At 38.8% G+C, this 12,345-nt stretch overlaps 1 protein-coding gene across 1 annotated transcript in view; it reads right to left on the reverse strand.

Moving 5' to 3' along the window:
- Window positions 1-11,885, reverse strand: part of LOC122806647 (paired amphipathic helix protein Sin3a-like) — a 1,669,103-nt gene extending 1,657,218 nt beyond the window's left edge. Inside the window, exon 1 of the mRNA XM_044077237.1 lies at window positions 11,669-11,885. The gene's annotated coding sequence lies outside the window, so the exon portion shown is untranslated. The remainder of the gene's footprint in view (window positions 1-11,668) is intronic.
- Window positions 11,886-12,345: the final 460 nt, after the last annotated feature.

Raw genomic sequence — 12,345 nt, forward strand, 5'->3', positions numbered from 1 at the left:
CATACACTTAAGCAGCAAACTACTGAATAAAAGAGCAAAATGGCCATCCGCAAAACACAGGGGGTAGAGGGAAAACAACCTGTCTGCACCACTTTAATCTGGCCCTGTCATTCCTTCCCTTATGCAATACTTTTTAACTCTGGAACTATTTTGAGATGCATGGCGAGATTCGAAAAGTTCGTAGTGCTTCTGTACCAATCTTACACTTAACTACAAATCACAACTTGCAAGCATGACTACAAAACATAGCTTAGGTGAGTAAAAATGAAGCTATTCAGTCAGCTGCATTAAACCACTACTTCACTTTAGCTTTTAGTAATCTGGTATGTTAATGATGTCAGGCCGAAGAGAACATGTTCTTGAGGAGTTTGGGGTATGGCCTTCTAAATGTATGTTACACTAAAAATAAAGTAAACATAGAAACAACTGCTATAATTTGCTGCAGTTACACAACACAGACGCAACATGTCTGCATGGGATTCCCTGCCTTAATGGTGCAGAAATATTAGGTCGGACAGAAATCTTGGCACGTAAGAATGTGAGAGGCTCAAGAGGTAGCACACTCAACACTGATGTTCCGAGATCAGAATGCTAGGGAAATATTTCACTCTGGGTGATTGGATTAATTTTCAAATTACTGACACTGCACTACAGCATGTGTGTATATAAAGGGGGATTGGATTCACGAGTGTGCCATCCTTTAGAGGAGAAATTAAACCAAGGCCCCAATTAGGTGAGTTGTTGATAGCTGAGGTGGATGTAGAAGATACCATGGCTCCTATCAAAAATAGTAGGGGAAGTTCCCCAGTGCCCTGGCCAAATTTCTCCTAGTCAGCAAATGATAAATAACACAAAATAAAATAAAAACCCTGAAGTGCAGCTCTCCATTGCCTGAATGTTCTTGTTAAATGCACGTTTAGGGTTGCCACCTTTTCAAATGCCCAAAGTGGGACATTTTTAGTACAAATGTCAGATTTTCCAGGGCGTAACATAGCCACGGCCAGTACAAAGGACAGAACTTCAATTTTTTTGCGTAAATAAAAGCTTATTCATGCAGCACTTTAGTTGCTTATTCTGTTTCTTATAACATTTAGGTGTTTCAAATACAGAATAACTGTTTTATGCAACTATTACATAAAATATGGGAAATAATTTTGTCCTAAAATCTCAGCACATTTGCCATTTTTTTTCAATTTTTTGCATGACACAACTGCCCAAAGAGGGACTGTCCCTCGCAAAGTGGGACAGGTGGTAACCCTATGCATGTTGAGTCACTGCAAGCTTTGAGTATAAACAGGTTGTAACAGGCAACATGTTTACCCATAGTGCATGGTACTTCACTTATATCAATCAGGAGCCATTTCTGCTTTGTGCTTAACCACATGTTTTTAGCACAACCTCTAAATGCTTATCCCAATAACTACGAGTCTCTCCAATATTCATAGCTGAAGGCCTACAAGCCACTGCATGCCTTCAATTTCTCTACTTCCACACAGAGATTACAGCCATTACTGTATTACAAGCGTGGCTCGATAACCTACCCCTCACACTTATTAATCAAAGCAAACTCATTTAGCAAACCATATTATAAAGCAATATTTAAAAATACCAAAGTGATTTATCTTTTGAAATAACTGCAATTAGTGAGCTTGTAGAGTATGCAACATTAACTGCAAAACACATTTCATCCAGTCAAAATAATCATAATCATAATGAAGGAATTTCTCAGTTACTAATGAATCCCAGGATCCTGAGCGGATCCTCCAAATTTTCTAAAACTTAACCCAATTAGCTCATTAGACATTTCTTAACACATAGCATCTTGGCTCAGGTGGCTTTAATAGGTTATGTGTTAACAGTAATTAAAATTATTAAATTATAAGCAACACTGCAAGTTCCCTACCTAAAACAGTAGAAAACAGTGTAAAACAATATATCAACATAAAATGATTCACACCATATAATGTCATACATCACTTATGATTGACACTGGCATTTTCCTTATTCTGCAGATTTCTAGGCAGCAAGTACAGATTACTATAAAGAAAGTTTATATGAAGCTACGTAAAAAGGAAGGTCTAACATATACGACAAGATTAATGTTAAGTGAAATAACACTATAAAGACCATAGACAATGTTTTCTGCCAACTATCTTGGAAAAAAACAGGGAAATACATCTGTATATATAAACCCCTTTCTGTTACCGAGGTGCTTACTTTCCTATACTGAAGCACTTTGCATAAAAATGAAATAACAAGCAATAGTTTTAGCATAAAAAATGCTTAAGTGGTTGGAAGTAAATATTTATAAACATTATAAAAATTTAAAACCATCTCTGTTAAGTATTTAAACTGTCATAAAAAGATGCAACTTTAGGGACCCTCAGAAGATAATCTAGAAATTACACACCTGTTACAGTGAAGGTAGAAATTAACCAAGCAAGAGTCAGACAAGAAAAGACATCCTATGCGAGGTTTGAAGACAGGTCATGGGAACAAGCAGCAGCTCTTCACCTAATGCTCTTACAGGCCAGCCAAACCAGGCAATTAGGGAATGTGAAGCTCTTGCAAAAAAGACTCAAGACTATTTAAGCACTAAAGGTTAACAGGAAGATTTTAAACAGTGACTTTGTGTCAACCAGCAACTAGTGCAGCTTCTAAGGCCCAGGGGTAATAGGATTCAGAGACAGGGAAGCTCCATCTAAAAGTTTGGCTGTTGAATTCTGCACTTAATGCAGTCATGCAAGATCACCATCTGAAAATCTGAGGCAAACGGCATTAAAACAGTCCAAATGGGAAAATGTAAGTGCATAAGGAGCTTCATCCAGAGCACAGGTAGTGGCTGGCACACAGTCTTTAATTGAAAGCCGTCAGCAAGAATCTTGCTCAGTAAGACAGCACACGAAACACTGACATAGATACTTGCAAGCATTGTTTGTTTTGTTTTTTTCCTGCCAAGTTGAGGTGAAGTCAAATCAGAGCCATTCACTGGGGAATAAAATCCAAAATTCAAGTAGTCTTCTGTTGGCTCTGTGACACAAAAGGATGATTCTAATGAACCAAGAGTAATTAGTGACTGATGCTGGAGGAACCAGGTGGGGGAAGGAAGGCGTAGACAAAGGCACATGCATCCACAGCATAGACAGTTCAGTCCACTTCGATGCCAGCATCAACTGGACAGTTTTTTTTCTCATTCGAATTCCCCCTAACCTTCCATCAAGCCTCCTCTTACTGGACTTCAGCTTCTACGTTCTACAGTACTGAGGATTCACATCCAGCTCCTTTAGGGAAACAGCCTTAGCCCTCTGCAAGGGCCAAAATACAGGGGGGACATCAGGGAGTTTGTGCCCTCACAGGCATGCCAGCAACTGACATTGTTAGAAAAAACAAACTCCACCCCAAAATGGGGGGACACTGCAAGCATAATACATCCCCATGTGGGTCCATGCCACAGATACCCATCTTCATAGTTGACCTGGTGAGCCATTATGCCCACCCCTATGCCACACATACATAGCAGTCCCTCCTCCTTCAAGGAAACCAATACAGTTTGCGGATAGTATCAATTTTTGCCTTTCCACCAACATGAAGCACCTGAGCTGTTAATTTAACTCTGTTTGCCTGGGCCATAGTCAGAGATTTACCCCTCTATGCCATTGGCGCAGACTTTACTGGACACAGTTACATCCTGTGCAGTGTAAGGGTCAGGGAGATGTGCTTGGTGACTCAGAGTTGTGCTTACGTAGTAGCCTTTATGAAGCAAGGACAAGTACATGGATGCATACTTGGAAAGAAGGTGCTGCAAGGTCTCATGTTTGTGAGAGCACAAGTTATGCAGCAGGCAATGAGGAGTTAGGGGCAAAATTTATTTTACTCCCTGGGAGTGTCCAGCTGAACTATTGCTCTTTTTCAGTGGAGGCCCGGGGAGAAAAGCTACAAAGATATACAATGCAATAAAGATAGCAATACAGACACATTTCAATAAAAATAGCAATAGAGAATTTTGGTAGTTAAACTACATAAGCTACATACATGTATATTGTTGACAGATAAAATAGTACTATAAACAAAAAGAGGAATATTAAAAAAAGTAGAATAAGTTGTACATTTTGCTTTAAAAAGAGAGTTGAGTAAATATAAGGTTTTGTATGCAGAGTAGCAGAAACTTAAAAGGTTACATAAGAATTTCAGGGAGCAGAGTATAGAAGAAGCTTTGGAGGTTGCACAGGAAGCATAGTATGAAGTAGTTAATGGTAAGTTTTATTAAGTTAGTTTCACTGTACTATAAAGGGTAGGTAATAATCAGGGAGGAGTACAATGGCAGGACCAGTGTTTTTTTAAAGTGGTCTTTGGTTGCGGACTTAAATTGTTTGGGTGAGTCAGAGACCTTATTTCTAGTGGGAGTCTGTTCCATGCAATAGAGGGATGGTAGCTATACAAGTTGCACCCTGTGTTGGATTTGGGTTTATGGAGTTTTAGTAGGTCTTGGGTTAGCTATGGAGAAGTCTGGTAGGGGAGTAGTGAGAGATGATAGACTTGGGCAAAAATCAGGCCGATACAGGATGAAGTGTGATTTGGAGTTCAGATTGTAGGAACAGGTGAGGTAGTTCGGGCCAGTTCAGATATTTTAAGGAAAGACAGTGGTGAGATTTATATGTTTGTTGAGCTGCAAATCTAGCTATTTTGTGGTAGGTTGAATCTAATTTGGCAAGTAGGGTGAAGTTCAGATTTGTGAGTATTTGGGAACAACAGGTTAAGCATGGCAGAAGGTATGCACGGGTAAGAGAAATCCTAGCTTCAGTAGTTAGGAATTTGTTGTTCCTGTACAGTAGTCCTAGCTTTTGGTGTTTTTTTTTTTTTTTTTTTTTTTTTAATATAAATTGTTAACGTGAAGATTGAATTTGAGTTGGTCGTCAATGGTAATGGCAAGGAGTTTTGTGCTAGTTTCGACTTCTATAGGAGTATTGTTTAGGGACCTTATGGAGAAGGAATGTTTAATGTGGTTTACAGATTTAGGTTGAAAGAGTAGCTATTTTGTTTTCTTAGGGTTGAGGATGAGCTGATTATTAGTGGGACACGCTTCTACTGAGTTGAAAGATGAATGGGTATTTGTTAGGAGTTCTAAAGGGAGAATTAGCAATAGTTATGACTGCAGAGTCATCGGTGTTATTGGACAACGTTAGATTGAGAACAAGAGGAGTGCAGTGAGAAAAACTCTGATGGCTACCTGAATGACAGCCTCTCATCAACTGTCTCTCATCCACAGCTCTCATCACATGAAGGAATAAATGTGGAGTGGATTGATTGCGAGGACTGATGGCTGGCAGACAGCAAAGGGTAAAGATCACATTTCTTATTTAAATGATCCAAGTAGTCTTCTAGAGTAGTGAAATCTTGCCCAAGTGGTCTAACAAAACGAGAGGTACAACTAAGGGTAATCAGCTTAACACTGAAGCTTATACGCTGACTATTAATGACTTCCTCAACAGGCATCATATACACTGCAAATGATAGTGGTGTCGATATAGAGCCCTGAATAACTCCACAAATCAGGGAGCGGCTGCTAGTTGAATTAACTCCAGAGCCTATTTGCTCAGTCTGACCCAAAAAGTTAAGAGGCAAGCCATTATACTCTTGGAAAGGTAAATCCACAGAAAATTAAAAATCAAGATCAAATGATCCACAGGGTGTCAAGTTCTGTACAGAGATCAAAAAAGACCAGAACTGCAATAGAATGGGAAGAGGCCAAGAAGACATTTGGATTGCAGGCTAGTCATTGTTTTCCCTATCAGGGACGGATATAGAAGTACAGACAAACAGAAAAGGACAGGAAGATCCTAAATGCAAGATTTGCACTGGTTGAGTGTTTAACTGAATCTAGAGCAGAAACTGCTGTTAAATACAGGAATATTTAGTAGAGGATATAAAATATTGCACAATAATTATAGGAATCAACTAGATGAGGTCAGAAAAGACTGGGAAGAGAAATTAGATATGCAATTTACAATGGGAGGACATACGTATGGTTCCCAAATACACAAAATCTAGAAGATTTAGGATTTTTGCCTAAAAGCGTTTGCATAGATACTTTTATACCCCAAGCAGGCTCCAAAGAATTTTCCCTCAGGTAGATAGCAAATGTTGGCAGCGTGATGCAGAGCAGGTAACTGGAAACATATGTTTTGGGAGTGCAATGAGTTGGCAGACTTTAAAAATTCCCTACAGACTTCTGTACTTTATTGGGATTACTGGGCAAGCAAATGAGTTTAACTAAGGAAATTATTTTTCTTTGAGATGGGATACAGGATCAGAATTGCCTTGACACAGTAAGGCCTTGTTAAGTTTAATTCTGGTGGCTGCCAAAAAATCAATTACTAGAAAAGGAAAATCAAAACCTAAACCAACTATACTTGTAGTGACTGTCACAGAGCTAACAGGAAGTGGGATCTTTTGAAAAGGGTAGCAGTAAAATTACAATGAAAAAAAAAATGGAAACAGTGGGAGCAATACACACAAGAAAATGTTTTCGAGAAAGGAGGTTGCTTAAGAGAAGCCATTAATTGAACAATTTATGTAATGTTGCCTAAATTCTAAATTATAGAATACATAACAGTGTATGGGATATATGTTTGTGCCTTTCGGCTTTTCCCGGTGAGGGGTCGCCACAGCGGAACTCCGGTCCGCTAATACCTGGCAGTTAATTTTTACTGTTTGTAAGTGTGAACTTAATATGGTCTATTTACTTTTATATAAAATGTAAGTTTGCCTGTGTCCCAACTGATAATTCAGTAGAGTTGTTTAAAAAAAATGACAAAATAAATAATTGTTGATCTCTTGCTATAACAATATTACTAACCACCACAAAGAGGGCAGTCTCAGGGTTATGCTTCTTTTCTAAACCCAAATTCAAAAGGTCAAGTTAGTTAAGCATCTTAAAAAATATATATATAATTTTGCAAGTAAACCACTTTTGTCACACCGTTTGCAAAGAATTAATGAGAAGTTAGAAACTGAGCAATACATTTTCGATCTAGCTGGATCTAAAAATGGCTTCCAGAAAATAGAGGTAATCATGTCCTCTTCCAAGAGGGAAGATGAAACTTCCTTTCCCATTAACGAATTAACAATTACTTAAGGAAAGATTTTACCAGCTAAGAAGGCCCTGGGCTTGGCACTCACTTGGATTGCTAACAAATGAAACCAACACCATGATCCCTCCTTATAAACAATACAGTTAAACATTACTCAGCAGAAATCAGGATTATCTTATTTAGGACCATCACAATCTACTACAGCAGAATCTTGCAGGTAAAGCCTCTATCATAGTAACCTTAACTAAAAATGTGCAAAGAAATATCTGCGCATCAGTAGATGTCTGGAAGTGGCACAAACATTATTACCTACTTGTGTGAGTTCTCCATTTCTTATGTTTGCACCTGGCATCTCGACTAAGTTTTCCTCCATCAGATATAATACCACGACTAAAAATACCTATTCAATATGAAGTTTTATCCATTTCACACAATAAAACATCACAACCTGATGTGCAGTAGCTTAGCTCAGAGGATTAATGTTACAAGAAGTTTTGGATTTGATTCCTTCAATGTCTACATGTAAGCTGCAACAAGCCATTTAACTAGACTGTACTCTTAGGTTGCCCCTGAAAGACACATTTTAAAACAGGCTTATATGGCAAGGTGACCAACCATCCCAATTTTTCTGGGACAGTCCCGCTTTGGAAGTCTCTGTCCTGGAATCCCAAAGGTTGTCTTTGGGATGCAGAAATGTCCCGGTTTAGTCTGAATGGTTTCCGGCATTTGTAGTGCTGCTTCAGCGAGTGAACCAAATCAAAAACTTCAGGCAGTTTCGTGGACGACAAAAGATTCAGTTGGGTCCACAGTCAGAATATAGACAAGGCAGGTGGTGAGGGAGTTATATCCATGATAAGAAAAGGTGCTCCTTTAGTAGTCCAAGAAGAAAAATATAAGCTGGACAAGTACATATTGATCTATGTCTATTGGATGGCAGAGCGGATTACTTTAGCAAATGTTTACTTGCCCCCCCCCCCCCAAAACAAATTTAAATGAAATAAAATGAGTGTTGCAGACTGTTGGTATGCAAACCTCTTCATGATGCTGCCAGGGATCACTCTCAATCATCTATTTCTCTGTATCACAAACACACACACACCCAAATATATCATTTATAACTTTGTCCAGATTTCTTGCTGTAAGAGGTAGAGAAGTATTCACAAATATCTTAAATTGCTGCTAGGGGATCGCATGCTCGCTGTCACTCTTCACTCTCTCTCTCTCTCACACACACACAGTCTTGCTCAATCGCTCTCACTCTGTCCCGATCTCACACACACACACTCATTCATGCATTAAACTCACGGTTGCTCTCAATCTCGCCCGCTCTCTCTCACACACACACACACACACACACACACACACACACACTCTGTCTCTCTCAATCATACTTCTCAGATTTTCGAAGAATGTCGAGATTTTTGACTCGTATTTGAAGTCTGTTCTTCATAAAAATTGTGTTTTTTTTGTAAGTCACTAAGGGTTGAAGTCAGTAAATAATTAGACATTTGAGCGTTATATCCTTCAGGTAATTCATGTTAACACAACACCTTTTATATTGGCAATAAATAAAATGTATCCATATTTTTAGGCCTTTGCCCCCCCATTATTTTCGGCTTTGTCCAAATTTCTTATGCTGGGAACTTGATAGATATGCTCTTAACTGTACAGATTTTCGCCTCATATTTTTGGTCCAATTCTCATAAAATGATGGTTTTCTAGCAAATAGTTGGCAAATCATTGATTGTTTAAGTCAGAAAATATTGACAGACATTTGAGTTTCAGACTTAAAACCTTTCAGAAAATTTGTGCCAATGTAAAACCTGTTATAAAAGCAATTTGCAAAAAAGTGTCCCTATTTTTGGTCCTTTTCCTGCCCCCCCCTCATTACTTACTTCTCTGTGACCCTTCCTTACCCAGTATTACACCATGTGGATTCCATGGAATGTGTTCTGTGCAACAGACACACTGGTAATGAAGAGATAAGAAAATGATTCTCAGCAAATTATCCATGTAATCAATTCCCTTGGTGCATAGCATACCTCTTAACTGTCCAGATTTTTGCCTCATATTTTTGGTCTGCATCCGATCCTCATAAAAAATTATGGTTTTCTGATACATCACTGAGGACTGAACCAACTAAAATAAAGTCATACTTTTGAGTTGCAGGTTTCATATACTTCAGACAATGCATGCCAACACAAAATCCTGTTATTCTGGCAAATTTTTAAGGTTAGAAAAGCAATATTTAAACTATGTCCCTATTTTTGTAAAGATGTCCCCCAGAATCTTTGAATTTAGTGTTGCAAGTCAAGTTCCATATGTAGGGTGCAGGGATTAGTGTAGGGCTGTATGCCTATAAATAGGCTGCAGCTTAAGTGTCCCGGTTTAGGTCCTGTAACAAAATGGTCACCTTGTTATATGGTTAAACAGTACCACCTCCCCCAAACCAACTAAATGCAGAATGTGAAGTGGACTGGTAAAATGATCCTCTCTCTCTTGGTTGGTAAATATATGATGACTTGCAAACCAAAGCACTTTCCAATAAAGAAGCAATTGATCTTAAATTGAAGTCTGGGGCTACCCCTATTGTGAAAAAACCTTAATATACTGAAACTCTCAGGATTACAGACCCGTTTCTCATTTTGCAAAGGACCCTGATCTGGATACCCAAAGAAAGAAGAGGAAAAAAAAAAACAAGAAACATGGCAAATGGACAGAAGTTTCAGGGAAAATATGTTTTCTAACATTCTTCAAAACAACTCACCACCTCAGTGTGAAATAAAACAGAAATAAGTCTACAGGAGACACACTTTTCTAACTAAAGTCAAAATAACAGGAAAATTGACATGCTGGGCTGACCCACTAACAGAAAAATGGAATAGCGATGCAATATGGTCCTTTTACTGAACCAGTGCGGGGGTTTTAGAATACAGCTACTCAAACTTGTTACCACAAAGAGCTCACTACTGATTACGAGTGCATTAATTACATTACTCCACATTAGATTAATCCACAGTCTACACTGACTCAATAAAAGGGTGTCACATTATATCTGTGTTCAACTGCAAAATGAAAAATCTTCCATAGTTCTTGGTAAACTAAATAAAAAGTCCCACTGCGGGAATTTGCAAAGGTTGCAACCTTAAACACTGCTTGATAAATCACAGTGAATGTGTCAAGACACAGACTAGTTGACAATGAAAAGTGTGTCCACTAACCTGAAAAAGGTTTCACAATAAGAATTTGGGTAAATAAACTTTCTAATTTACAATTATGCTTCTTATGATTATTTAGCATTTCCAATCCAAAGCCTGCGGTCAATTTTCTTTAATATGCAGACACAGATGGACATTGTTCTGGTGAAAACGTTAGTCAGTCAAACACCCTTCAATAATTATGCATGATTTTAGTATATTTTATTTCTAACATTTGTAACGTTTAGTTGATCAGTTCCCTCCAACATTAAGTGAAAACTCAAAAAAATATTTAAACAAATACATATGTCAGTCAACTTTTTTCCTTGGAATAACATAATTTCAAAAATCAGGACAATTTTCCAGAGATGACATTAGGAAGAAACCATACAAAAGAACGGTATATTGAGTCGCGTGACATTACCGGATGCAAAATTAAAAGAATCCGACCCTGTTCTGTTTATATTAAATTACTTTTAAAAGCATTCAAATAAGAATTAAAAAAGCAAGGAACTAGCGACAACCTGTAATGCAGCTTCTCTAAATTTGCAGCCGCAGAAATTAAGAGAGTTCGCTCTTTAGGTTTTGAACGTCATACTTTAGATTTTGATGCTCAAAGATAAAAAATAAACAAAGACAAGTCTTTCTTAACATATTACTAGTGAAAACATTAAAAGTCCCGGGCCTGATTAAAAGGACTGAGGCTATAACAACAAAAACTCACGGAGGCTAGCTACAGACCTTTAACACCAAGGCAGGCGGGGCATAGACAGACTCCAATGGCACTTTGGGGGCGGAGCTTACATCGTAATTACACAGTAACCACCCACCCACTCCGTCTTCTTCCACTAGGCTTCCAGACAACTAACGCAAACCAGAAGCGCATTCGTGCTTCAAAGAAGTCGGACGCAGGGCCATCCCTGACAATTGCCAGGACCCTGCACGTCTACAGAGCCAAACAATTCCTCTTTAAAGTCTAACGTAGAGGAAAAAGCTGTTCGATCCACAGCATGCCACCGCCGTCGGAACCAATAAAAACTAAGCAGATGTTAGGAAGGTTCCGTAGAGCACAATCTACTTTATGCATAGAATACATATTCCATTCCCTATGCCTGTTCAGAAAGAATAGCCAGAAAGTAAACACAGATGAGGAAACCCACCCCGGCCACAAACAAGACGAGCGACCGGACAAGAGGTAGTCATTCACTTTAAGCAGGTTAGACCGCGGATAACAAAAATATTGCAAAAGTATAACTGGATACAGCTCAGATTAGAGGCCTTTGGAGGTGCCGCGACAAGCAGTGCTCCCCTTAACCCATAGGGCTGGCTTGGGTTCTCACACCCCACCAGCGCAACAACGGTAGTAGATAGCCTACTCACCAACTAAGTACTTCCAACAGCCACTGCGATTCAAGCCATTAAAACAAAAAAACGAGTTCTGAAATCATCATGTTATTGAAATAATACGTAAAAATAAAAGACAACTTAAAAATATAAACAAACCAGAAGCACACAACGAAAAAGCAAAATACCGACAGAACTCAGGAGGAGGAGGAGGAAACAATCTGTTCCTGAGCTATACTACCTCCAACAAAGTCCCACCCATCCTATAAGCTAAATGGTTATAATGCAGGAGGGAGTAAAAACCTAGCAATAGCGTAGTTAGATAACGTTTTCAATCAATTGAAAGAGTCCGCCCAGTATTCTCGCAAAACAGGCCTGTATTGGACAGAGGTGTCAATTGTATGGCGCCTTTTCCCGCCCCTTGTGGCCATCCCTTCAGAATGAGTTTGAGGGCGGGAATATCCTCTACATGTCCCTTACGTCATTCGTATAGCAACTAATAGTTCTAAAGCTTGAAAAGCTTATGGCTGGTTTGACCGCCGTTCTACATAAATCCCTGCCCTTTCGCTAAAAGGCACATCCCCTTTAGAACATAGAAATGATTCAAGAGAGAGGTTGACACTTCTGGGGTGTAAGGTGGATTTTGTTTGTGTTGTATTTAGGCAAAAGGTTTCGTAAGTAGTGGGTACATTTGGCGTTGTTTTTATGCACTA

The sequence above is a fragment of the Protopterus annectens genome, chromosome 7.part0 (genome assembly GCF_019279795.1).
Source record: "Protopterus annectens isolate FY-2018-M chromosome 7.part0, PAN1.0, whole genome shotgun sequence".
Taxonomy (NCBI): domain Eukaryota; kingdom Metazoa; phylum Chordata; order Ceratodontiformes; family Protopteridae; genus Protopterus; species Protopterus annectens.